This window comes from Lagenorhynchus albirostris, chromosome 18, assembly GCF_949774975.1.
Source record: "Lagenorhynchus albirostris chromosome 18, mLagAlb1.1, whole genome shotgun sequence".
Classification (NCBI taxonomy): Eukaryota; Metazoa; Chordata; class Mammalia; order Artiodactyla; family Delphinidae; genus Lagenorhynchus; species Lagenorhynchus albirostris.
In genome coordinates, this window is record NC_083112.1 from 8,938,619 (window position 1) to 8,966,055 (window position 27,437).

General features: G+C 39.4%; 1 protein-coding gene across 1 annotated transcript in view; it reads left to right on the top strand.

Moving 5' to 3' along the window:
* Positions 1-23,356: 23,356 nt before the first annotated feature.
* The window catches only part of PDS5B (PDS5 cohesin associated factor B), a 195,916-nt gene continuing 191,835 nt past the window's right edge, over positions 23,357-27,437 (top strand). The window contains exon 1 of the mRNA XM_060129154.1: positions 23,357-23,418. The gene's annotated coding sequence lies outside the window, so the exon portion shown is untranslated. The remainder of the gene's footprint in view (positions 23,419-27,437) is intronic.

A 27,437-nucleotide genomic window follows, 5' to 3' on the forward strand; every position in this document is an offset into this window, starting at 1 on the left:
CTTCCCCCAGCGCATCCCACAGTGCTGGACCATTTTATAATCCTTTAACACCAAGTGACGTTTTCTTGTGACAGATTTGATTTTCATGTAAAAGTGTTCTTGCTGCCTCCTTTACTCCATGTTTATTATTCATACACTATAACCCGAGAACCTTCCTTTTATAGTAATTTAAACATCCTAGTAAATAGTCAAGCTTTTAGTAAACTTGTTACAGATAGCATATTACCTAAAATTCATAGTGCCTAGCAGTCTTATGTGCATTTGCCCAGATGTATTACTATGGAGATTTTTAGTACTGTGGCAATAAATAATACTTTATTTCAAAACCCTCAGCTTTTGTACAGTGATCTTCATTCATAAATGATAGGTTCTCAACCCAGAGAGCTTAAAAATAACCAACATAGTGCTTACTCTGTACCAGATACTATTCTAAATACATTACTTAATTGATTCATTGAATCTTTTGAGCAGTCCTATGAAGTAGATGCTATTATTTTTACAAACCAAGGAACTGAGCTTCTGAAGGGTTTTGTAGCTATAACTTGCTCAAGGTCATAGAGCTAGTAAGAGGTAGAGCCAGAATTTGAAACTGTGCAACCTGCCTTCAGGATCCACATAACTATGTTGGCTCTAAACTTAAAGCAGAAGTATGTCTTGTAGATAATATGTAAACTTAACTTTAGGAGGATTTCACTGTGTTCACGTAAAAATTATTATAAAATTTTTGTTTGATCACTATAAAACAATGCTGTAAAATGTTCTTGAGCTTGCAAAAAATGTACATAATATACATTCACTGTAACAGGACAAAAATACAGAGGTATATAAAAGAAAAGCTAATCATTCTCCACCAGCCCTCATTCCACCTGAATCCTCTGAGGTAACCAATGTTAATGTCGTGCGATGTCTCCTTCCACATCATTCATTGTGTTTGTACAAATATATACACACATATATGGGATTTCCTCCTTGCTTCTTCTTTTCTTTCTGCTCCTTTTCACAAAATGGGATCGTCCCGTACACATGCTCTTGCAGCTGGCTTTTTTCCAGTCCTTTGGTGGGAAACATTTCACTTTGGTAGTGTACCAGTTGCTCTCTGGAAATTCCCTCTTCTGATACCTGTGTTGGGCAGAAGGATCTGTGGAGAGAAATGAATCCTGCCCACCTAACAGTCTAGGTCTGCGAGTGGAAATAGGACAGGGCTGAGATAATCCTGTGGCCATTGCAGAAGGGACACTGTAACGGCACACATCGAGGGACGTCACTGTGGCACTGTGTAACTGAAACCTCCGGAGTGGTCCCTTTGGTAATTCTGTTTCCCTTATGATTATTAATAGGAAAATCCATAAAACCAAAGGCACTTTTGTATTTGTCTGGGAGGAAGGGGGAACTGGGGTGTCTCCCTTTCTGATGCTGAGGGATAGAGTGGGACGGTTGGCAGTGGCTGACACTACTGTCCTTGGCAGGGCCCAAAGGGAGCCTGGGACAGACCAGTGGCAGCCAAACAGTCAGAGATTTAACTGCAGAAGCAGAAAGCTCATGGGCAGGACTGGTTACATAGTTTGTGGGGCCCAGTACAAAATGAAAATGCAGGGCCCCTTGTTAAAGAATTATTAAGCATTTCAAGGTGGTGACAACAGAGCATTAAATCAAGTGCCGGCCCTTCTGAGCACAGGTCCCTGTGCTGCTGTGCAGGCCCCATGTCCATGAAGCCAGCCCTGTTTATGGGGTCCAACAGTGAGAGGAAGGAAACTTTCATTAGCTTGCCTTTTGGTCAAATAATAATACTTTATTTTTCATTTTCACTGAAGATTATTTTTTTCTTGCTTTTAAAATTCTCATTCTAATGACACTGAAGGGAAGATGTGAAAGTTTTACTCTTAAGTGTAATTTATAACACATGCGTGAAGGTAAAGGCCCCTCTGAAGCATTATGTCTTATCGCCGGAGGTTGGAGGGGACTACGCTCTGTGAACATCATGTACTGTGAAACATCAGAAGAGAGATCGTGCCATTGATTTGAGTACAGTGAAATCCCAAGATTTCCAAGATTGGGCAACCTCCTTGTTTCCCTTATTCAGAAAAGTTAATGGAGGACCAGAACAAATTAGAAGCAGAAAAATGTTGTCTATCATCTCTGCTGGCACTTTTACATGAAATTATTTTCAAGTTTAATCCCATTTTTTTCGTCTAATTTCTTTCAAAGAATTTTCTTTCTATCCAAGAACCTGAAAATACCTATTTCTTCTGTTACTAGATCTCCCGGTCACTATCACTTTTTTATTGTGGTAAAATAAAATGGTAATACTGATCATTTTGTCATTTTTAAGTACAAGTTAGCTAACCCATCACTTTTTAAGCCTTGGGATCTCTTTCTGGGGGAATAAGTCACAGAATTTTGATTAAGTCTGCCATCCAGGCAATGATAAAATCAATCGTCTGTCTCATGTGGAACAGGTTATGCCTTTGAGAATGGTAAGGCCAATGGTAAGACAGTCAGGTGAGGCAAAGCAGCTGGTACCATAGAGATGGAGCCTTCTCAAAGCCCTAAAATCCCTACTACTGGGCCCCCCATCCTTCTTTTTATTTTTATTGCGAGCTGACCTGAGCAAATTTAGTAATACCTAACTCTTAGCTTCTTTTTTCATAGGTAACAGTTGTCTTCAATGGTCAGTCGATAAAGGGTTACCTGCTCCCCCATAACCTTGAAAGCAAGTTTCTGTCTCACAGACATTTGCTAACAAATATTTTTGTTTAGACAGTGGTCACAGAAGAATTCATAGAGCTTTCTCTGTAATTTTGTTCTTTGTTCTTTTAGTACTCTGACCACCACCTTGCATGAAAGGTTCCTTTGAAGCAGATACAATAGTGTTTCAGAGGCAAAATTCTGTTGCTCTTTATAGTTGGCATTAGACAACAAGAAATCCTCGTGACCTATGACTGAATACCATCCCAGAGGGTGCAGACTCCAGGTCTCACTTTACTCTCATCGCTAGTTCATGTAAATGTGGGGAGTGTTTCCAAGATACTTGTTTGAATATTTTTAATCCTACCAGTAAGAATCCATTTCTAACATCCTTCATGATATTTACAAGCCACTAACTATGAAAACTCATTTCTCACATTAGTTAGCAAAATAGTATTGATGGAGGTATGAAGAGCCAGCAGGGTGGTGGGAACCACCCTTTTTTTTTTTTTTTAATTAATTTATTTATTTATTTTTGGCTGTGTTGGGTCTTTGTTGCTGCGCGTGGGCTTTCTGTAGTTGCAGTGAGTGGGGGCTACTCTTCCTTGCGGTGCGCGGGCTTCTCACTGTGGTGGCTTCTCTTGTTGTGGAGCACAGGCTCTAGGCACGCGGGCTTCAGTAGTTGTGGCACTTGGGCTCAGTAGTTGTGGCTCGCCGGCTCTAGAGCACTGTCTCAGTAGTTGTGGTGTGTGGGCTCAGTAGCTGTGGTGCACGAAACCACCCTTTTTGGTGTAAGGCTATTTGACTCCCTCCCCCTTGTCATATGAATGATCAGATTGCTAGCTGCACCTAGAATGTTACTTGAACACATTTATTTCACAGTGTCTATGTGAACTATTTTAAAGCAAATGACAGGCATCATAACAATCTCATAGCCATGCTTTAAGAAAACATCCTCACTTCTTACTCACATTGAACCCTGCTGTGATCTGGCTTCCACCTCCCACTGTGCCATGAAAACCTTCTCTAATATCTCCTGTAAGCTCTTCATCCCCAGCTCCATGGATTCTGTTTTGTCTTTCTCTCCCTGTGGCATTTGACATCGTTGACCTCGACCTTATTTTTGATACTTTCCCCTGCTCTCTCTGTTCCTTCTTTGCAGACTCCTCTTCCTTCCCACTTGTCCATTATCAGTGATCTTGAAGATTTTGACCTCAGCCTTTGACTTTTCTTTTAGTCCCCATATTCTCTTTGACTGAGCTCCTCCAAGTCTAATGCTTCCCCTAGTTTTTCTTCCTTACTGAAAACCCCCAGTATCTTCATCTCTGCCCCTCTTGTGAATGCAGCCAAATATATCTATTCAACACTACCATTTGGAGATCTTCCAGGCAAATCGTATGTGCCATGTACAAAATTGAATTCACCATGATCTATCCTCCATGACAGGGCCCATTCCTCTTGTTAGTTTTGCTACTCAAATTTAATGACACTATATGTACATATATATATTTCCTATTGAGTTTGTTTCTTTGGAGAACCCTGACAAATACATATGTACTGTGATGGAGGGAGTTTAGAGTGTTATGGAAGCCTGTACATGGGACACTTAACTGAGACATGAGGGGTTGGAGAAGGCAATATCTCAACCGAGGTTGTCAAATAGACTTCATCTCAAGGGACCACTGGAATTAGTCGGTAGTGGCTGTTTAGTGTGCTGGTCTTTCAAAGGACTCCAAGCCACATCAATCAAGGCTTAGGAGAAAATATGAGGCTGATCTGGTTAGCAGGCACTGGATCATTAAGGATCTTGTAATGATTCTAAGTGGGACTTTATCCTGAAGGCAGTCAGATATTACTATTGCCAGGAAGTCATTCAGTCAGATTTTCATTTTGGAATTTACTCAATGTAGAGAAAAATGATAAAGTTCTGTTGTGGAAGTTATAAAACATTTCACAAATGAGGAAACATGAAACTCAAAAAGATTGAATATATTTCCCAAGATATATAGCTACTAAGCCTGGAGTCCAGTTTCTAACCCAGCTTTGTCTAATCTGTTGTTCTGCCTATGATTGTTTTTCTAGTACACAAATATTACCACAGTCATCTTTAATATTCCATAGTCATTCACATTCATTCATTTGTGTAATATATATGAAATGCTCTTTGGGTTAACAGTTGAGAATGCGAATATAAATTATGGTTATCTTCAAGGAACTCATGCTCTAGTAATGGATATAAATATATAATTAATAAATAACAAAATACAGGGTAATTAGAGTGAGAATAAAGTTATACTAGGCAGGGATTGTGGAGAGCATAGTTAAAGGACCACCGAACTCTCCCTGGGCATTATGATGGGCTTCTCAGAGAAGGGGGCAGTTGAATTGAGTCTTAAAGAATGTCTGGGAGTTTTTCTAGAGGACAAAAGCACAAAACATTCAAAGTAGTGAAGGCAAGAGAAAGGACCTTGCATGTAATTCTATATGGCCAGAGCCTCATAGCATAGACCGTGTATTGTATTAGAACAATAAGCCAGGGTAAGAATCACAGAAAACTCGATGAAACATGAAGAGGCGGGCTTCCCCGGTGGCGCAGTGGTTGAGAGTCCGCCTGCCGATGCAGGGGACACGGGTTCGTGCCCCGGTCCGGGAAGATCCCACATGCCGTGGAGCGGCTGGGCCCGTGAGCCACGGCCGCTGAGCCTAAGCGTCCGGAGCCTGTGCTCCGCAACGGGAGAGGCCACAACAGTGAGAGGCCCGCGAGGCCCGCGTACAGCAAAAACAAACAAACAAACAAAAAACATACAGAGGAGTTTGGACTTTGACCGGTAGGAGAAGGAAGCAGGGAAATGGGCAAGATTAGAATTGCTTTTTTGAACTTTGTGAGGATTTGGTTATAAAGGAGATGGGGCTGGAAATGGGAGGCTGTTGCATTGATGATGGCAGGAGGTAAAGACATAGAAATGCGGATCTTGGGGAAAATAATTTATATATTTGACTCTCCCCCTGGTGCCTAGCCTCTGACTCACTCTTGTCTCCTTTCCACTGGCAGTCAGTTTATCTCTCTTTTTTCAGCAACTGATAAGCTGTTTGCTGACTTAAACTTAGTCTCCGCATCCCCAGCATCCCCTCTACTTCAAGCTCTGCATTTTCAAAGGAAATGCCTTTGCAATGCTAGCAGTGCCTTCAGCAGCCTGGTGATGCTCCCAAGTCATAAAAAAGAACTGCAGCGTCTTTGCCAAGGAGTTGAATGAATGAAGACTTTCCATACCATCTTTGAAAGGTTACCAACTCCTGTTCTTTGCCATGTTTACAAAATATTGTAAATAGTGATAACAATATGTCAATCTTAGCTTATTTTAAGAGGTTTCTTATAGAACATAAAATTACTTACCTATAGAATTTAATAATATTTTCAATTTATTAGGTGACTACAACACCCCAAAAATAGTATCTGGGGCTTCACATATAATGTTTTGTATTATCACAACATCTCTGAAAGATGGCTGATAATATTATTTAGATTTTACAGATGATTAAATCGAGTATTTGAAAGGTTAAGTAACTTGCCCAAAGTTCACAATGTGGGGTTGAGATCTAACTTAGGTTCATGGGATATCAAAATCCACTCTCTTTACACAACACTGTCATGCCTTTGTATGTAGATGTGTATGTCCTCATATACTTTAAGTAGGTCTTTTCACTTTGATGTGCTAACTCATCTCTTTTTTTTTTTTTTTGCGGTACGTGGGCCTCTCACTGTTGTGGCCTCTCCCGTTGCGGAGCACAGGCTACGGACGTGCAGGCTCAGCGGCATGGCTCACGGGCCCAGCTGCTCCGCAGCATGTGGGATCTTCCCGGACCGGGGCACGAACCCGTGTACCCTGCATCGGCAAGCGGACTCTCAACCACTGCGCCACCAGGGAAGCCCTAACTCATCTTTTTCATTAGGCTTCTTTCTAATTTATTTCAGGCTATCTCTAGACATTAGACTTAATTCACTAGCCACTCTTTAATGAAAAGAAATAATATGATCATTTAAAATACTTGTGGTACTTTATAACATTGTACCAAGCAAAAACCCAAACTAACTGGTGTATGAATTAAGATACCCAGTGATGTCATTATCTCTAATTTTGTTTTTATAAAATTGCTTTAATACTGGTATGTGTGCGTCTTGATTTACATGACTAATAAAGTAAAAATTGGAACAATCTTTCTGGAGGGCAGTTTGGCAATATGTATCAAAAAATTTAAATCTATACATTTAAAAACATATTTTTCTAGACTATTTTAAATATATACAAAAGTGGACAGAAGAGCATAATGAAGTATCGTGTTCATCATCCAACTTCAACAATTATCAACTTGGGGTCAATCTTGTTACATATATACTCCATCCACTTTCCTCGTGTCTGTATTATGTTGAAGCAAATTCTAGATATCATATTATTTCTTTTTTCTACAGAAAATCATTTGATGTCATTGTTATTTATTTGTAGTTATATTTTTTATATTGAAGTGTAATGTACATACACATGGCCGCTCATCAAATTTTTTAATAAAGATTATTTTTAGAGAAGTTTTAGCTTCACAGCAAAATTGAGAGAAGTTATAGAGATTTCCCATATAATTTTTGCCCTTACACATGCATAGCTTCCCCAATTATCAGCATCCCCCACCAGAGTGGTGCATTGATTACAATTGATGAGCTTACATTGACACTTGATAATCACCCAAAGTCTGTAGTTTACATTAGGGTTCACTCATGGTGTTGTACACTCTGGATTTGGACAAGTGAATGTTGACATATATCCATTCTTACAGTATTGTAAGAGTATTTTCACTGCCCTAAAAATCCTCTGTGCTCCACCTGTTCCTCCTCCCTACTCACCCCAACCACTGGTAACCACTGATCTTTTCACTGTCACCATAGTTCTGCCTTTTCCAGAATGTCATATAGTTGGAATCATATAGTATGTAGCATTTTCAGAATGACTCCTTTCACTTAGTAATATGCACTTAAGGTTCCACAGTATCTTTTCATGAGTTGATAGATGGTTTCTTTTTAGCATTGGATAATAATCCATCATCTGGATGTACCACAGTTCATTTATCCATTTAGCTACTGATAGACATCTCGATTGCTTCCTAGTTTTGGCAATTATGAATAAAACTGCTATAAATGTTTGTGTTCAGGTTTTCACGTGGGCCTAAGTTTTCAGCTCCCTTGGGTAAATCCAAGGAGTGTGATTGCTAGATCATATGGCAAGAATATGTTTAGTCTTGTAAGGGACCTCCAAACTGTCTTCTAAAGTAGTCATACCATTTTTGCATTCCTACCAGCAATGAGTGAGAGTTCCTATTGTTCTGCAACCTCATCAGCATTTGGTATTGTCAGTATTTTGGCTTTTGGCTTTTGTAATAAGTGTGTAATGGTATCTCATTGTTTTAATTTGCACTTCCTTAATGACATGTGATGTAGAGTATCTTTTCATATGCTTATTTGCCATCTGTATACCTTATTTGGTGGGGTGTCTATTAAATTCTTTGGCCCATTTTTTAGTCAGGTGCTGCTCACCAAATTTTCACAAATTAAACATACTGGGTAATTAATACGTAGATCAAGAAACAGAATACTTCATATCAGTTAAAAATTTTAACATAACCATTATACCTAAAAATTGAGCAATAATATTAAATATCCAGTGTTCTAATTTCCAAATGTCTCATAAATGTCATAATTTTTTTTATAGTTTATTTTCTTGAATCAGAATGCAAGTTGGTCCACATATTGCAATTGTTTCATTGGTTAACCTCTTTTAGTGTTTAGGTTCCCTTTCCATCTCTCATTTATTCCCCCTTGGAGTTGTTATTTATTTATTTATTTATTTATTTATGGCTGTGTTGGGTCTTTGTTGCTGCGCGTGGGCTTTCTCTAGTTGCAGTGAGCAGGGGCTACTCTTCGTTGTGGTGTACAGGCTTCTCATTGCAGTAGCCTCTCTTGTTGCAGAGCACGGGCTCTAGGTGCGCAGGCTTCAGAAGTTGTGGCACACAGGCTTCAGTAGTTGTGGCTCACGGGCTCTAGAGTACAGGCTCAGTAGTTGTGGTGTACGGGCTTAGTTGCTCTGTGCCATGTGGGATCTTTCCGGACCAGGGCTCGAACCCGTGTCCCCTGCATTGGCAGGTGGATTCTTTTTTTATACTTGAAAGAAACTTGTTTGTATTAACCTTTTTGGAAACTGCTAAAATTAACATTAAGAAAGATTTAGTTTATATTACAGAAAGGAAAAAACAAATTTGGAACTGAAAACTGTTTCATGCATTTAACTTATCTTTAAATTAAAAAGTTTACGTGTTATTTTTTAGGTTACATATGAATAAGACAGATGCTACTTTTGAGCTCTGGATGTTCAAAGAAAATGGCTGGTAATCTACTTAGCCGAAGACAATAAGTTTTACTTTATGCTCAGAAAATAATCAGGAAGCATTTTTACCATTTTACCCAAACGGCAGGATAAACTTCAAACTAATCTTTCTCTTTTAGCAAAACCACATATAAAAGTGAATGAATATAAAATCTTAATATAATTCCCTAGATTTGAAGAGCATCTTTCTTCCAGGAGCTTAAAGCAATTTGCTTTATGTTCTTATTCAGTCTAGAAACCCTTCTGTGACGCAGATATGCATTACATGATAAATATGTATTTTTGCCCTCATTCTATGAATAGGAGAATTAATACTTGCTAGATTAAGGCTGATTGGCTCAACATTACAAAAGTAAATCCAGATCTCCTGACTTCCTGGCCAAATCTCTTTCCAAAGACTTTTTTTTTTTTTCTTTTTTGCGTACGCGGGCCTCTCACTGTCGCGACCTCTCCCATTGCGGAGCACCGGCTCCGGACGCGCAGGCTCAGCAGCCATGGCTCACGGGCCCAGCAGCTCCGCAGCATGTGGGATCTTCCCAGACCAGGGCACGAACCCGTGTCCCCTGGCATCGGCAAGCGGACTTTCAACCACTGCGCCAACAGGGAAGCCCTTTCCAAAGACTTTATTTACACTTTAAGCATTGCAGATATCCCCTTTTCTCCCACTTGATTTCAGTGAATGACGTTGACTCCTTGTCAGGTCAGGCAGATGCCATGCTGTCTTCTAAAAGCTAGATTCTTTCTCGCTTCCATATTTCTATGCATGTGGAATGCTCTTTCTCCCTTTGATGTATTCAGATCCTTCCTTAAGGTCCCACCTCATCTAAAAATTATCCTCTGACTAAAGAGGCTCAACTTTTGTTGCTTCAACCAAAAGAATGACTACATTTAACCAATGTGTTTAACCAACCATAATCATGATTCTGGTATGGTAACAATATCAGCATATTTCAGAAGAAAGTACACCATTAGGTTATCTTCTTTGAGCACAGAGACCATGTCTTAGTCATTTCTGTTTATTCAGTCCCTACATAGGGCCAGAAATACAGTAGACGGCAGGTTGATTCTTAACCACTGCACCACCAGGGATGTCCGGAATTTATTTTTTTATTTTTATTGAGGTGTAATTGTCATACATCATTATATTAGTTTCAGGTGTACAACATAATGATTCTATATTATATATATTGCAAGATGACCACCACGATAAATTCAGTTAACATCTGTCACCATGCATAGCCACAGAATTTTTTTTTTCTTGTGATGAGAACTTTTAAAATTTACTCTCAGGGCTTTCCTGGTGGCGCAGTGGTTGAGAGTCCACCTGCCGAAGCAGAGGAGACAGGTTCGTGCCCTGGTGTGGGAAGATCCCGCATGCCGTGGAGCAGCTAGGCCCGTGAGCCATGGCCGCTGAGCCTGTGCGTCTGGAGCCTGTGCTCCGCAACGGGAGAGGCCACAACAGTGAGAGGCCCGTGTACCGCAAAAAAAAAAAAAAAGCTTTACTCTCAGCAATTTTCAAATATGCAATACAGTATTACCAACTATACATTACATATGCATGACTTATTTTACAACTGGGAGTTTGTACCCTTTACCCCCTTTACCATTTCACCCACCCCCTCAACCCCTACCACTGGCAGCCACCAATCTGTTCTCTGTGTTTAGGAGCTTGGTTTTTTGTTTGTCTGTTTTGTTTTGTTTTTTTAGATTCCATGTAAAAGTGAGACCATATGGTATTTGTCTTTTTCTCTCTGACTTATTTCACTTAGCATAATGCTCTCAAGGTCCATCTATGTTGTTGCAAGTGGCAAGATTTCATTATTTTTATGGAAGAATAATATTCCATTGTATATATGTGAACCACATCTTGTTTACCCATTCCTCTGTCAATGGGCACTGAGGTTGCTTCCATATCTTGGCTGTTGTAAATAGTGCTGCTGTGAACATTGGGGTGCAGATATCCTTTCAAGTTAGTGGTTTTGTTTTCTTTGGATAAATACTCAGGAATGGAATTGGTGGATCATATGGTAGTTCTGCTTTTAATTTTTTGAGGAAGCTCCACACTTTTTTCCATAGCAGCTGTACCAATTTACATTCCCACCAACAGTGCAAAAGGATTCCCTTTTCTCCACATCCCTGCCAACCTGTTATTTTTAATATTTCTTATATCCATTCTAACGAGTGTGAGGTGATATCTCATTGTGTTTGTTTTTTAAAATTTTATTTATTTATTTATTTTTGGCTGTGTTGGGTCTTCGTTTCTGTGCGAGGGCTTTCTCTAGTTGCGGCAAGCGAGGGCCACTCTCCATCGCGGTGTGCGGGCCTCTCACTGTCGCGGCCTCTCTTGTTGTGGAGCACAAGCTCCAGACACGCAGCCTCAGTAGTTGTGGCTCACGGGCCAAGTTGCTCTGCGGCATGTGGGATCTTCCCAGACCAGGGCTCGAACCCGTGCCCCTGCATTGGCAGGCAGATTCTCAAACACTGCACCACCAGGGAAGCCCTCTCATTGTGTTTTTGATTTGCAGTTCCTTGATCATTTGGGATGTTAGGCATCTTTTCATGTACGCATTGCCCATCTGTATGTCTTCTTTGGAAAAATGTCTATTCAGAATTTCTGCCCATTTTAAAATCAGATTTAAAAAAATTTTTACTATTGAGATGTCTGAGTTCTTTACCTATTTTGGATATTAATCCCTTATCAGATATATGATTTGCAAATATTTTCTCCCATTCAGTAGGTTGCCTTTTCATTTTGTTAATGGTTTTCTTTGCTGTGCAGAAACTTTTTGGTTTGTTGTAGTCCCATTTGTTTATTTTTGCTTTTGTTTCCTTTGGTTTTGGTGTGACCCTTGGAATTTATTTAAGAAACCATGTCATGTCCCTACATATTTCTTGTAAATTGGTACTTGCATCTAGAGACTTGATCAAATTCAGGTTGGATTATTATGGAAATATTACTGCATAGGTGCTGCTTTGTTCTTCCATCAGGGAGCATCTAATGTTCAGTTGTCTTTCTGTGTAATATTAGCAGGTATTTATGTTCAATGTCTGGATCTATTATTTTCATTCGGGTTTAAGAAAAAAGATGATATTCTAATTCTATCATTCCTTCTTCATTTATCAGCTGGACTACTTCTGTTCATAGAAAACTATTTGATTATTTACTGCTATAGTTCGTGTAGAACAGGGATGGATTCTTTCTCTTTATTTGCCAGATCTCAAAATAGATCTCTTCAACAGTGACTGTTTTTATTTTAAAAATATATCATTAAAACAACACTGTAAAGCAACTATACTCCAATAAAAATTAATTTAAAAAATAAATTTAAAAAAATATATGAACACATGGATTTAAACATATTTTATGTTACGATTCATTATTGAACTGTTCAACAATAGAGGTTCATTAAATAAATTATGGGCGCTTCCCTGGTTGCGCAGTGTTTAAGAATCCACCTGCCAATGCAGGGGACACGAGTTCGAGCCCTGGTCCGGGAAGATCCCACATGCTGCAGAGCAACTAAGCCTGTGTGCCACAACTACTGAGCCTGCGCTCTAGAGCCCGTGCTCTGCAACAAGAGAAGCCACTGTAATGAGAAGCCTGCACACTGCAAGGAAGAGTAGCCCCCGCTCACCACAACTAGAGAAAGCCTGTGCACAGCAATGAAGACCCAACGCAGCCAAAAATAAATAAATTAAATAAATAAAATAAATAAATAAATAAATAAATAAAATTATGGTATAGCTACACAGGAAATAGTAGTATATAGTCCTAAAAATAATGATATATGTGTATTTATTCACCTGAAAGTTATTCATGATATTTAAGTCATTTTTAATGTTAAATACATAATCATGGTACCAAAGGGAACACAGTGAAATATTTCTCTTCCACCATGGTTCCCAAGCCACTCAGATTCCCTCCTAGAGGTCCCCTAAGTTTGCGTATCCTTGTACAGATCTTCCTCGACTTACAGTGGGGTTACATCCTGATAAACCCATCATAAGTTGAAAAAATCGTAAGTCGAAAATGCATTTAATACACCTAACCTACCCAACATCACAGCTTAGCTTAGTCTACCTTAAATGTGCTCAGAACACCTAACGTTAGCCTACAGTTGAGCAAAATAATGTAACACAAGGCTTATTTGATGACAAAGTGTTGAATATCTCATGTAATTTATTGAATACTGTACTGAAAGTGAAAAACAGAATGGTTGTATGGGTCAAGAATCGCTGTAAGTATATTCGTTATTTACCCACATGATCGTATGGCTCTGGCTTGCTTCCACTGCCCAGCATCCCTAGAGTGTTGTACCTTATATCACTAGCCTGGGAAAAGATGCAAACTCAAAATCATAAGTTGAACAATCTTAAGTCAGGGACTGTCTGTATATTCTTCCAAATATTTTAGAGCTGATAGTTCAGCTGCTGTGCATTGCTGTGGCTGTATCAGTTATTAAGATAATAAAATACTTCTAGAAGGTGTTACATGGTCACTTTCCTGACCCCCTGAGTACTCTCCTTCCTTCTTGGGCACTCCAGCCCCTCCCTGTCACCCTGCAGACCTTGCCCACTTTTCCCAGCACCACTTATTGAAGAGACTGCCTTTTTTCCAATGTATATCCTAGCCTCCTTTGTCATAGATTACTTGACCATAGGTGCGTGGGTTTATCTCTGGGCTTTCTATCCTGTTCCATTGATCTATGTTTCAGTTTTTGTGCCAGTACCATATTGTCTTGATTACTGTAGCTTTGTAGTATAGTCTGAAGTCAGGGAGCCTGATTCCTCCAGCTCCGTTCTTTTCCCTCAAGACTGCTTTGGCTATTCGGGGTCTTTTGTGTCCCCATACAAATTTTAAGATTTTTTGTTCTAGTTCTGTAAAAAATGCCATCGGTAATTTGATAGGGATTTCATTGAATCTGTAGATTGCTTTGGGTACTATAGTCATTTTCACAATATTGATTCCTTCAATCCAAGAACATGGTATGTCTCTCCATCTGTTGGTATCATCTTTAATTTCTTTCATCAGTGTCTTATAGTTTTCTGCATACAGGTCTTTTGTCTCCCTAGGTATTTTATTCTTCTTGTTGCAATGGTAAATGGGAGTGTTACCATAATTTCTCTTTCAGATTTTTCATCATTAGTGTATAGGAATGCAAGAGATTTCTGTGCATTAATTTTGTATCCTGCAACTTTACCAAATTCATTGATTAGCTCTAGTAGTTTTCTGGTGGTATTTTTAGGATTCTCTATGTGTAGTATCATGTCATCTGCAAACAGTGACAGTTTTACTTCTTCTTTTCCAATTTGTATTACTTTTATTTCTTTTTCTTCTCTGATTGCCATGGCTAGGACTTCCAAAACTCTGTTGAATAATAGTGGTGAGAGTGGACATCCTTGTCTTGTTCCTGATCTTAGAGGAAATGCTTTCAGTTTTTCACCATTGAGAATGATGCTTGCTGTGGGTTTGTCATATATGGCCTTTATTATGTTGAGGTAGGTTCACTCTATGCCCACTCTCTGTAGAGTTTTTATGATAAATGGGTGTTGAATTTTGTCAAAAGCTTTTTCTGCATCTATTGAGATGATCATATGTTTTTTATTCAATTTTTTAACATGGTGTATCACATTGATTGATTTGCATATATTGAAGAATCCTGGCATCCCTGGGATAAATCCCACTTGATCATGGTGTATGATCCTTTTAATGTGTTGTTGGATTCTGTTTGCTAGTATTTTGTTGAGGATTTTTACATCTATATTCATCAGTTATATTGGTCTGTAATTTTCTTTTTTTGTAGTATCTTTGTCTGGTTTTGGTATCAGGGTGATGGTGGCCTCATAGAATGAGTTTGGGAGTGTTTCTTCCTCTGCAATTTTTTGGAAGAGTTTGAGAAGGATGGGTGTTAACTCTAATTGATAGAATTCATCTGTGAAGCTCTCTGGTCCTGGACTTCTGTTTGTTGGAAGATTTTTAATCACAGTTTCAATTTCATTACTTGTGATTGGTCTGTTCATATTTTGTATTTCTTCCTGGTTCAGTCTTGGAAGGTTATACCTTTCTAAGAATTTGTCCATTTCTTCCAGGTTGTCCAATTTATTGGCATAGTGTTGCTTGTAGTAGTCTCTTAGGATGCTTTGTATTTCTGCGGTCTGTTGTAACTTCTCCTTTTTCATTTCTAATTTTATTGATTTGAGTCCTCTCCCTCTTTTTCTTGATGAGTGTGGCTAATGGTTTATCAATTTTGTTTATCTTCTCAAAGAACCAGCTTTTAGTTTTATTGATCTTTGCTATTGTTTTCTTTGTTTCTATTTCATTATTTATGCTCTGATCTTTATGATTTCTTTCCTTCTGCTAACTTTGGGTTTTGTTTGTTCTTCTTTCTCTAGTTCCTTTAGGCATAAGGTTAGATTGTTTATTGGAGATTTTTCTTGTTTCTTGAGGTAGGCTTATATAGCTATAAACTTCCCTCTTAGAACTGCTTTTGCTGCAAGCCATAGGTTTTGGATCGTCGTGTTTTCATTGTTATTTGTCTCTAGATATATTTTGATTTCCTCTTTGATTTCTTCAGTGATCTCTTGGTTTTTTGGTAACGTATTGTTTAGCCTCCATGTGTTTGTGTTTTTTTTACAGTTTTTTCCCTGTAATGGATTTGTAGTCTCATAGAGTTGTGGTCAGAAGAGATGCTTGATATGATTTCAATTTTCTTAAATTTACTGAGGCTTGATTTGTGACCCAAGATGTGATCTATCCTGGAGAATGTTCCATGCACCCTTGAGAAGGAAGTGTAATCTGCTGTTTTTGGGTGGAATGTCCTATGAATATCAATTAAATCTATCTGGTCTATTGTGTCATTTAAAGCTTCTGTTTCCTTATTTATTTTCATTTTGGATGATCTGTCCATTGGTGTAAGTGAGGTATTAAAGTCCCCCACTATTGCTGTGTTACTGTCGATTTCCTCTTTTATAGCTGTTAGCAGTTGCCTTATGTATTGATGTACTCCTATGGTGGGTGCATATATATGTATAATTGTTATATCTTCCTCTTGGATTGATACCTTGATCATTATGTAGTGTCCGTCCTTGTCTCTTGTAACATTCTTTATTTTAAAGTCTGTTTTATCTGATATGAGTATTGCTACTCCAGCTTTCTTTTGATTTCTATTTGCATGGAATATCTTTTTCCATTCCCTCACTTTCAGTCTGTATGTGTCCCTAGGTCTGAAGTGGGTCTCTTGTAGACAGCATATCTATGGGTCTTGTTTTTGTATCCATTCAGCAAGCCTGTGTCTTTTGGTTGGAACATTTAATCCATTCATGTTTAAGGTAATTATCGATATGTATGTTCCTATGACCATTTTCTTAAATGTTCTGCATTTGTTTTTGTACGTCCTTTTCTTCTCCTGTGTTTCCCACTTAGAGAAGTTCCTTTAGCATTTGTTGTAGAGCTGGTTTGGTGGTGCTGAATTCTCTTAGCTTTTGGTTGTCTGCAAAGCTTTTGATTTCTCCATCGAATCTGAATGATATCCTTGCTGGGTAGAGTAATCTTGGTTATTGGTTCTTCCCTTACATCAGTTTAAGTATATCATGCCACTCCCTTCTGGCTTGTAGAGTTTCTGATGAGAAATCAGCTGTTAACCTTATGGGAGTTCCCTTGTATGTTATTTGTTGTTTTTCCCTTGCTGCTTTCAATAATTTTTCTTTGTCTTTAATTTTTTTCCAATTTGATTACTATGTGTCTTCGTGTGTTTCTCCTTGGGTTTATCCTGTTTGAGACTCGCTGCGCTTCCTGGACTTGGGTGGCTATTTCCTTTCCCATGTTAGGGAAGTTTTTGGCTATAATCTCTTCAAATATTTTCTCTGGTCCTTTCTCTCTCTCTTCTCCTTCTGGGACCCCTATAATGCGAATGTTGTTGCGTTTAATGTTGTCCCAGTGGTCTCTTAGGCTGTCTTCATTTCTTTTCTTTCTTTTTTCTTTATTCTGATCCACAGCTGTGAATTCCACCATTCTGTCTTCCAGGTCAGTTATCTGTTCTTCTGCCTCAGTTATTGTGCTATTGATTCCTTCTAGTGTAGTTTTCATTTCAGTTATTGTATTGTTCATCTCTATTTGTTTGTTCTTTAATTCTTCTAGGTCTTTGTGAAACATTACTTGCATCTTCTCGATCTTTGCCTCCATTCTTTTTCTGAGGTCCTGGATCATCTTCACTATCATTATTCTGAATTCTTTTTCTGGAAGGTTGCCTATCTCCACTTCATTTAGTTGTTTTTCTGGGGTTTTATCTTGTTCCTTCATCTGGTACATAGCCCTCCGCCTTTTCATCTTGTCTACCTTTCTGTGAATGTGGTTTTTGTTCCACAGGCTGCAGGATTGTAGTTCTTCTTGCTTTTGCTGTCTGCCCTGTGGTGGATGAGGCTATCTAAGAGGCTTGTGGAGATTTCTATATAAACAAATACATCTGATGTTTTCAAGGAGAGAAGGCAGATTATAAAACATTATAAATATATATTTAATATATTAAATTTATATTAAAATACATATAAAATTACATTTTTATAATATTTAAGTGTAAATATATGAATAGAATGTATTCTGGACTGATATATACTGAAGCATTAAAGGTAATTTTCTCTGGTGGCATGATTATAAATGGTTTATTTTCCCTTTTAATCTTAACTGCATTTCCAGATTTCTCTATAATAAACACATTATTTACACTTAAAAATATATACTTAAACTGGTTTTATTTCAGTAAATTTTTTTTTTTTCAGTAACGGCAATATTTTTCAATAGCTCCATCTGCTGGCTGCTGAATAAAGTTAATTTTCAAATATTACTGTATTTGTTTTTACTGTAGCCAGAACAAGAAATAGAATTCCTCTATTAAAACAAAGGATGCTTCTTATATATCTATGAAGAGAAGTATCTGCAGTCAAGTTAATTCACCTGATACACATTTGGTTGGATACAGAGTAGGCTATTACCCCATACACAAAAATAGACTGTTTGCCTAGAACAGAAACATTACATTGAAAAATTGGTTTGGTGTTTTTGGCTATCTTACATTGGCATGCTGATTTTGTTGATTGTGTAAAATAAAAACATTGATTAGTGGTTGAATATTGATATGTATTAAATATATCATATTGTAGGAATTCATATACTTTTGCATTCATATTCAGAGCTGCAGTCTAAACTGTCCTATGTCATTCTCATTATTTTGAAGTGAAATTGCTCTTGTTTCCATATCTCTTTATTATTTCCTGAAGTTGAATTGATGATAAATGCTTTCCTTAACATGAATTTCTCTTTTTATGGTAACAGGAGGTATTATATTTTGTTTAAAAGTCTCTCAATCATCTAGCTTTGGAACTCTTAAAAAGTAAAATCTATCATTATGCTGAGTGAAATAAGTCATTCATGAAAAGACAAGTACTGTACGATCCCACTTATATGAGGTGTCTAAAGTAGTCAGATTCATAGAAGCTGAAAGTAGAATGGGAGTTACCATGGGCTGGGGAGAAAAGGAGTTGTTGCTTAATGGGTATAGAGTCTCAGTTTTGCAAGATGAAGAAGTTCTGGAGATCTGTTTCACAACAATGTAAATATGCTTAACACTACTGAACTGGGCACCTAAAAATGTTAGAATGGTAAATTTTATGATTTTTTTTTTACCACGATAAAAAAGTAAAGTCTAAAAAATATATATTCTATGTGTGATATTTATATATATATATTTTATATATTTATATGTATAACAAGTTTGAGAGAACATATTGAAGCATGCACTATACTTTTTTAAAAATATCTTTATTGGAGTATCATTGCTTTACAATGTTGTGTTAGTTTCTGCTGTACAACAAAGTGAATCAGCTGTATGTATACATATATCCCCATATCCCCTCCCTCTTGAGCTTCCCTCCCACACTCCCTATCCCACCCCTCTAGGTCATCACAAAGCATCGAGCTGATCCATTTTTCTGGTCTCCTCATAAGTCAATTAGTATTTCTACAAATTTATCATATTTATTTGTGATTTACATGGGACTTAATTTAAAAAGAGATTCAAACATGACTGTAAGATGAAATGGGATTTTAAAATTACATACTTTCTAAATTAATTGGAAGATGATGAGATTCACTAAAAATTTCCCCTGACTATGGATCCCTGGACAAATTACTTAGCTATTTGTCTCAGTTTTTTTATGTAAAATGAATTGAAAGAGGTGATCATTTCTATGCTCTATGAACCCTAAAATTCTCAAAATATTTTCATGGCATCTTTTTGACACCCTTTCCTAACCAGCTCTAATGCAATAATATATATATAAGGAAACAGATAATAAAATTTAGAAAGCAACTATCAAGTAGTTAAAGGACTCTTAGGTATATTTTGTATAAGAAATCACACCTAGTTTGATCCTATATAAAGTAAGTCTCCCCGCTACAATGGATAGATGTGATATGAACTTACAAAGAGCAGACTTTTAAAATATGCATATGGAATTAATATAGTATCCATACCCTGCTTGGGGAGCAGTTTGAAATCTTTGGAAAATAATATAGAGTGGGGCTTCCCTGGTGACGCAGTGGTTGAGAGTCTGCCTGCCGATGCAGGGGACACGGGTTTGTGCCCCGGTCCGGGACGATCCCACATGCCGCGGAGCGGCTGGGCCCATGAGCCATGGCCGCTGAGCCTGCATGTCCGGAGCCTGTGCAAAAAAAAAAAAAAAAGAATATAGAGTATTTCCTTTTTTGCCCTTTTAAAAAATAGTGAGGCAAACATTTTCTACAGTTGTAAATAGGCAGTAAGACTATGGAGAGGAAAAGAAAATTAAGATGAAGGGTAAGTCTACAGGCAAAGGAAGTCATGGGCCAAAGCAGCATGGTTGTGGGAAGTGGAGACTTATGGAGTAATGAGAAGTAAATTAAAGTGGCTAAGTTAAGTAAACGAGTCTGGTTGAATAAGTAGGGGTAGGCCGCTGCGTAGCCTCAGACCTACCTAATCAACAGTAGCAGGATCTGCCCTGGATACCAGACAGTTCAGTAAAATCAAAATATAAATAGGCTGTCAGGGAGAGAGTCCTCACTTTTATTCCATTCAGTCATCTGGCCAGATTGTTCTATTACTCATGACTTCTAACCCCATATAAAGAAATTTTATTCTAGATGAAACTGTGTTTAAAGAAGCTCATGTATTACTATAGGTATGCTTCTGGTATTAAGTTAAACTGCTTGCTGAGAATTATGGCTCATTCTAATGGCTAATCATAATGCTATTTATTTTAAAATATTTATTTATTTATTTTAAAATATTTATTTATTTGGCTGAACCAGGTCCTAGCTGCGGCGTGCGGGATCCTTAGTTGCAGCATGTGGGATCCTTAGTTGCGATATGCAGGCTTCTAGTTGCGGTGTGCGAACTCTTAGTTGCGGCACGCATGTGGGATCAAGTTCCCTAACCAGGGATCGAACACAGATTGGGAGTGTGGAATCCCAACCACTGGACCACCAGGGAAGTCCCCATAATGCTCTTGAAATCAGTTCTCATTTGCTTTCTTACATATCTGAGCCAATGATATACTTGATATAAATATGAAATTTAGAATAAGTCATTGTTCTATGTCAAAATAAAAACATGAGCATAAAATAACAATATATATACTATACTATATATATATATAATGCTATATGAGTATATGTATATACATATATATTTGATTTTTGTCATTTTGATTACAATATGTGTTGGTGTGTTCCTCCTTGGGTTAATTCTGTATGGGACTCTGTGCTTCCTGGACTTGGGTGACTGTTTCCTTTCACAGGTTAGGGAATTTTTCAGCTATTATTCTTCAAATATATTCTCAGGCCCTTTCTCTGTCTCTTCTCCTTCTGGGACCCATATAATGAGAGTAGTAGTACACTTGATGTTGTCCCAGGGGTCTCAAATTGTCCTAATTTCTTTTCATATATATTTAAATACATGCACTTCAACTGGTACTGGCATAATTCTTAACAAACTTCAACAGTTGCAAAGAAGACACTATGAAACAATGTTGGATATTTATTATAAGTTGTTAAAAAATAGCATTTTGATTCCAGAGTCTACTGGCTGTGCTGTTCACCATAGGAAGCCCCTGGCCACATGTACTTATTGAGCACTTGAAACGTGACTAATGGGAATTGAAATGTGCTTTAAGTGTAAAATTCACAAGATGAACAAAAGAATGTAAATTATGTCATTAATAAAATTTTATATTGATATGTGCAAATGACAATATTTTGGATATACTGTTTAGTAACATAAAATGTTATTAAAATTAATTTCACTGGTTTCTTTTCACTTTTTAAAATTGGAAGATTTTATGTTGCATACCTCGTTCACATCATATTTCTTTTGGACAGTGTGGATTTACAGTGTAACTAAATGCAATTTCCTCCCGTTAACCAAGATCAGGCCCATGGACTGCACACACTGCTGAGTGCTGACCATGGATAAGAGTGAACAGTCTTTGCTTTGGCTGTTCTGCCCAGTGCATTCAGGAATTCTCAGCCAGCAGCTCAGAACCTTAGTCACAATGGTGACCTATGCTATTTGTTATAACTCCAAGGAAACCAAGAAGACTTTAACAAGTCTGTATATTTACCCAAATGATCTTCGATAACACACATACACACAATATCCCCAAAGATCCCAGAGAGTTCTTCAGAATAAAAAAGTTAAGAATTTCAGTCTAGTGTCTGCATAGAAGATCGGGAGTACCATTAGTTAGTTATTAGGTAGGTAAGAAGATGGTCCAAAAACTCTTTAAGGAACTAAATGTGCTTAACAAGACGAGACCTCTAAAACAATGTTTAAAAAGAAAGAAAGTCAGCAGGAAACTGCCTTGGCTTACATTTGCTGGCTCTGGCATTGAGCTGTGTTGTAGGCACAGGTCATCTCAGAACCCTTACCCTAATTTCCCTTTGTGGCATCCTTTCCCTTCTTGCTATTCTCCCTGTTTGGAAATCCTAGTGCCTCTCTCAACGGAAAGGAAAATAATCTTTTGTTAGTGTAAAGCCAGTAGAAGTGTGGGCTGATGGGTGCCACATACTGCTCCTGATGAATTACAACTTGGTTATTTTTTGGACTTTACTTTTATTAGATCAGCTTTATGTTTACAGCAAAATTGAGAGAGGGGTACAGAGATTTCCCATGTACACCCTGCCCCCACATTTGGTTGTTTTTTAAAGCCCTAAACACAGAAATTTATTTTTCTTTTATTACCAACTTCAGATTCCAGTTTTCCTAGACTGTTGCTTTAAATGAAGGTTTAGATTACTAATTTCTGTAAATCCATTTGCTGTTGCATGAAGCATAGTCTCTTTGGTTAGCAGCTATACTTCACTGAGGCCTTAAAGATTTTTGCCTCTCTCCATCCTAACAGTAATCACCAGATAACTTTTAACATATTCCCTCACAGCTGCAGCAGGGAGGAGTGGCACCTCCTGGAGGTGAAGGGGGTTAGAAAACCCACCTTCTGGAAAGCATCCTTGTGGTCTTTAGATTGTTTCTCCCCCGATAAGGACAACTGTGATAAAACGAATGAATGGAATGCTTTGTTACAGATGGAATTACTACGTCCCCCCACCCGCTACCTAAACAATACCTGAAAACGGGAAAGCTGTGGGATTAAGTAAAGACATTACACACACAGTGCAGAAAAAAGCTATTTGATGGCATTTTGAGGTGACTAGGTCAGAGTTCCCAAGTAAGGAGCAAAGTAAACACCAATTTTATTTACTTCGCACAACATTAGTACTCAATTTCACTGTTTTAAAAAATTCCCAACTTTTATCTGTAAGGCTAGAGATATATAACAATTTATGTGGTTTTCGGCAAACGTCAAGGAAGCGAGAAAGCATTGACAGCTGCCGGTCTCGCCGCCACCGCGGCTACAGCGGCGGCGTGCCCGTGTGGCTGCGTGCGCGCGCGACGGGCGGGGCGGGGCGGAGCGGAGGCGGGCACGCGCGCGCGCACGGGGCGGGGCGGAAGGGCCGGCGAGCGCGCGCGCGCGAGGCTGTCCGGTCGGCAGGGGGCGCTGCGCACCCACGCGGCGCTCTGCCTGCCCCCGGGTGCTGTCCGCGGCGGTTCGATTGGAGCAGCCGCCGAATAGCGCTTGGCGCCATTTTGAAGCGGAGAGGAGGAGGAACGGCCGGGCTGGCTGCGGAAGGGGAGGGGGGGGAGGAGGCGATTGGATGCGGCGGCGGCGGCGGATCCCGGAGAGCAGCGGAGAGGAGTAGCGAGTCGGCCACCCGGAGGTAGGAAGCAATTCAGTTAACGGGAAGAAAATGTCTCTTCCCTCTGGTCGCCGCGCTCCATTTTTCAGCGCCCGCCACCGCGGCTGAGTCTGTGGCGGGGCTCAAGCGCCGCCCGCCTGCCAGCCGAGACTCGCCTCCCGGCATCGGGGGCTGCAGCCGCTGGCTGCCTGGCGGCGGCGGGGCCGGGAGCAGTAGGGCGCGGGCCGGGGGCGTGGGCCGGGTTCTGCGGTGGGGGTGGGGAGGGCCCCACGGCCGGCGCGCTCCCTCCACGCCGCGGGCTCAGCCGCAGCCTCTGGAAATTAAACTTGCCGCCCTGGCAGGGCTGGGGCGCCCGCGGCGACGAGGGCGGCGGGCGGCGGGCGGTGACCTTGCGCGCGGCCGGGGGTCCGCGCCGGCTGCCCGCCGACCCGCCGCCCGCGCCCCGCCGCCCCTCCCCCAGCGCCCGGCAGCCCGGAGGCTGTTTCCCGGGCGGCAGGCGGGCGGCGCGGCGCTCCTGTTGAATCCTCCCGCGGGCGGGTTTTCCCCTTTCCGGGCGAGGGGCGGGGAGCGCGGGTCGGGGCTGACCTCGGGGCGGTGTGCGGGCCTCGGCGCCCTCGCCCCCGCCGTTGGGTCGCCCGCGCCGTGCAGCCTCCGCTCCGGGCGACGACAACGGGCCGACCGAGTGACATTTTTATCCTGTTACTTGCCAGTCGCGGGAGATAAAGCGCGCCTACCGCGCCTCTCGGAGCTGGTGCTGGAGGCACCCGAGGACCTAGTTGAGGAAGAGTCCAGCACGGGCTGGAGTGGCTTCTCCCGGGCCACCACTGAGTTCTAGTTTTCCTTTCGGAAGCTCGGAGTCGGAGCGACCATGCAAACGGTGTGCAGCTGTACAGTTGACATTTGTGCAGTCTCTTATCTTAGTGACACCTGAAAAGTTTCTGGTCGAGAGGAAACGCTTGTTTGTGGTTTCTTGCTGCTGTTGCCTATTGGTATATACGTTGAAGCTACGTTAAGCCGCGGTACAGTTATTCGAGGGAATGAGTCTGAACCCTGAAACGCTGCACCTCGTCGGCTTCAGAGTTGCCTGTTCCTGCGTTCCTTCGCGGCCGGTGTAAACTCGGGGTAGGGTTTGAAAGAGCAGGTCCCTGCCTACTTGACACGTTTAGGCATCCTAACCAACTCCCGAAAGGGAACCCTTTATTTGATTTTGAAGGACGTGCTTTGAACGCTCTTCTCACACTTCTGTTATGAAATGATGGATGGGCAGTACTGTCCTGAACGACCCTACCCAACCCTGTTTGTTAAACCGTTTGGGAGACTGTGGATGTAGCCTTTACGTTCGAAGGTTGGTCTGTGGTCTTGAGTGAGTTTTGGAGGTCTTCTACTGTCTTCCTAATAACTTCTAAAAGTTCAAGTGTGTTTATATATGAGGGGAGCTGTAAGTCATAATTATTTAAAACTTGAATGGCAGTATAATCATTGTTCTCAACACATGTTGATGAAGTTCCAAGATAGAGCATTTTCTATACTTACGTAAGCAGTAGTCAAGTAAAATAGTTAAAAGCACAAACATGGTATTAAGCAAAATATGGGCTAGAAAGGACACTTATTTATGCAGTACATATGTCGGAGATGTTAGCAATTTTAGACAATAAGATGAGCATTCCTCTGGTGTGTGCAGGTCAGTTTGTGGAACGATTAATCTGCTGTCGTCTGGTGATAGCAGAAAACCTAATTAAAATTTATAGTGATGAATATGTAGGTGACAGTTTCAACATGGAACTTCTTATAGAAAGGTAGATTTATTTTGAAAACCTTAACTGTAAAAAAAAAATTGAGAACATTATTCTTTCCAAAAAAAAACCTTAAATGAGAACATTATTCTTTCAAAATAAATGTACGAATGTATATAGAAAAGGTGCACATTAGATATTCTTTGATTACTGAAATAGTGATTTTTTGTGTGTGCTTTTTTGATGGTTTAAAAAATTATACTCTGGGTTTTACTTGAACGTGTGAGTATTTTAAATGACAAGGTAGTGTTTGTATTGGCCTTTATTTTTTCTTAAAGAACTTTTGTGCCCTTTCTTATTTTCTCCTTTTTTGTTGAGGTTGATTCTCCTTGTGTTAACTTTGTTTTTTTACAGTGGCTTTTGACTCTTCTTGTCACTTTCATTCTTGTCTGGTTATGCCTTTTTCCTCACTTTTCCCGAGAATTAGAGGAGATAACGTGGTGAAGATAGTGATCCTTGCTGTCGTGGAATGTTTTGTACTAAGCATATTTGACAAGTAGTTCTACTGAGTTGGCTGTTGGATAAAAGTTTTAATTTCTAAATTTATTTTAAAATGGTTTGCAACTTTAATGGATACAAAGAGTCATGTTTTGAGGACCAGGCTTTGTCAATAATTTGTTAAGCCTAAAATAAAGTGATACGCTGTATTAGACAGGGCTTACCCTGGTGAAGACTGAATGGTACCCAAAACTTTGTGTAGAGGGGAATATTTTGGGAGATTGTGTTCTTTCTGCTTCTCCCTCTTGGAGATTAGGATTGTCCTGTGGCTTCTTCAGTGCTACTTCTTTTGATCATGTGTGCCTAGAACTAACAGGAGAGCTCACTGATTTCGCTTGGATGACAAGTACTGTATATAATCTATGTTAGAAAAGAATAAATTTGTGTTTCCTTTATTAGTGTTAGAGAGCTATAAGGAAATTTAGATGATCTCCAACTCATTATATGCATGAGAAATTAGGTTCTGATTGTAACTTGATTGATTTATTCAAAGTCACAGTCATATTCTTGTGGAATTGAGGCAGCCCTTACATCTCCTGGAGGCTTAGAAGTATCCACGTGGTCTGTATTGTTTTATTCAGGACTTAAGCAATATTTAAAATTATTGCCAGGTAGCATATTATTCTCTTTCTCCTTTCCCCCCTTTTTTTTCATTCAACCAAGAAAGTTTCGAGGTTAACCATCTGTTTCAGAGTCTGGTTTTAATAATTTCTATCCAGGATGCGGTCCACTTAAATTGTCTCAGAAGATAACCTCTTGCATGTCTCTGTCTCCTGGAGTTGCTTGATCTTTCATTGTGTAACAGTATTTGACAAGGCATTTATTTATTCTTTGTTAAACTTGCAAGCCAGGGTAATTTGGAAGTTAGTGTTGAACTTTATTTTGTTATAAGATGCATGTGTGCATGAATGTGTTTTTTTTTTATTTTTTACTTTCTTTTTTTTTACTTTTAAACTCAATTTGCTACACAAGTCATTTGCTTCCAGTTACAGTAGGTGTTTGGAGAAAATTGTATTTGGTTTGAGTATTCCTGTTTGGAAATGTTAAAAATTCCAAAAATACTTAGTCTAACAATAAACCCAGTAATTTCTCTGAGAACATATTTACTTTTTTAGTTTATTTAAGAAGTTGCCAAATGGTTCAAAATTGTGCTTCCTTGGAGTGTAGAGGTCAGCTCTTCCTCACACTGTACTGTCATGAACCACCTGATTATAACCATTTTCCCCAATACTTAAAAAGGTTTTATAACTCTTTCTCACTAATTAGTTCAAAATTAAGGATAAGTTTGCTGTAATTGTTTCAGTTGATAGGGATGATCATGCTCTGTGAGAAAATCGTGAAGATTAAACTCAGATTAGTTAAATTTAGTTGTTTAAATCTTAAAGCCATTACTCTGAGATGTTTAAAAATATCCATGATAGTTATTGTGCTCTAATGATTAGACATCAGTAATAAGCAGTAATTAGAAATACTTGGTTTAGCTGTGTAACACTTATAAGTCAGCCAAGGGGAGTGGAGGAAAGACTGATAAGCAGGAAGCTAATTTGAGGCATCTTTAAAGGACCATGATCTAGAAGTACTCCACTAACTTGCTTCCCTTTGACAGAGATTGCTCTGACCTGATTCAGTTAAAATGAACAAATACTAAGCTTCATATATATACTGTACCATGGATGATGTAATAAACAGGACTGAGACTCTGCCCTATAGAAGTTTCGAGTGGTGGTTTGCCACTTGCACCAAGGTGAT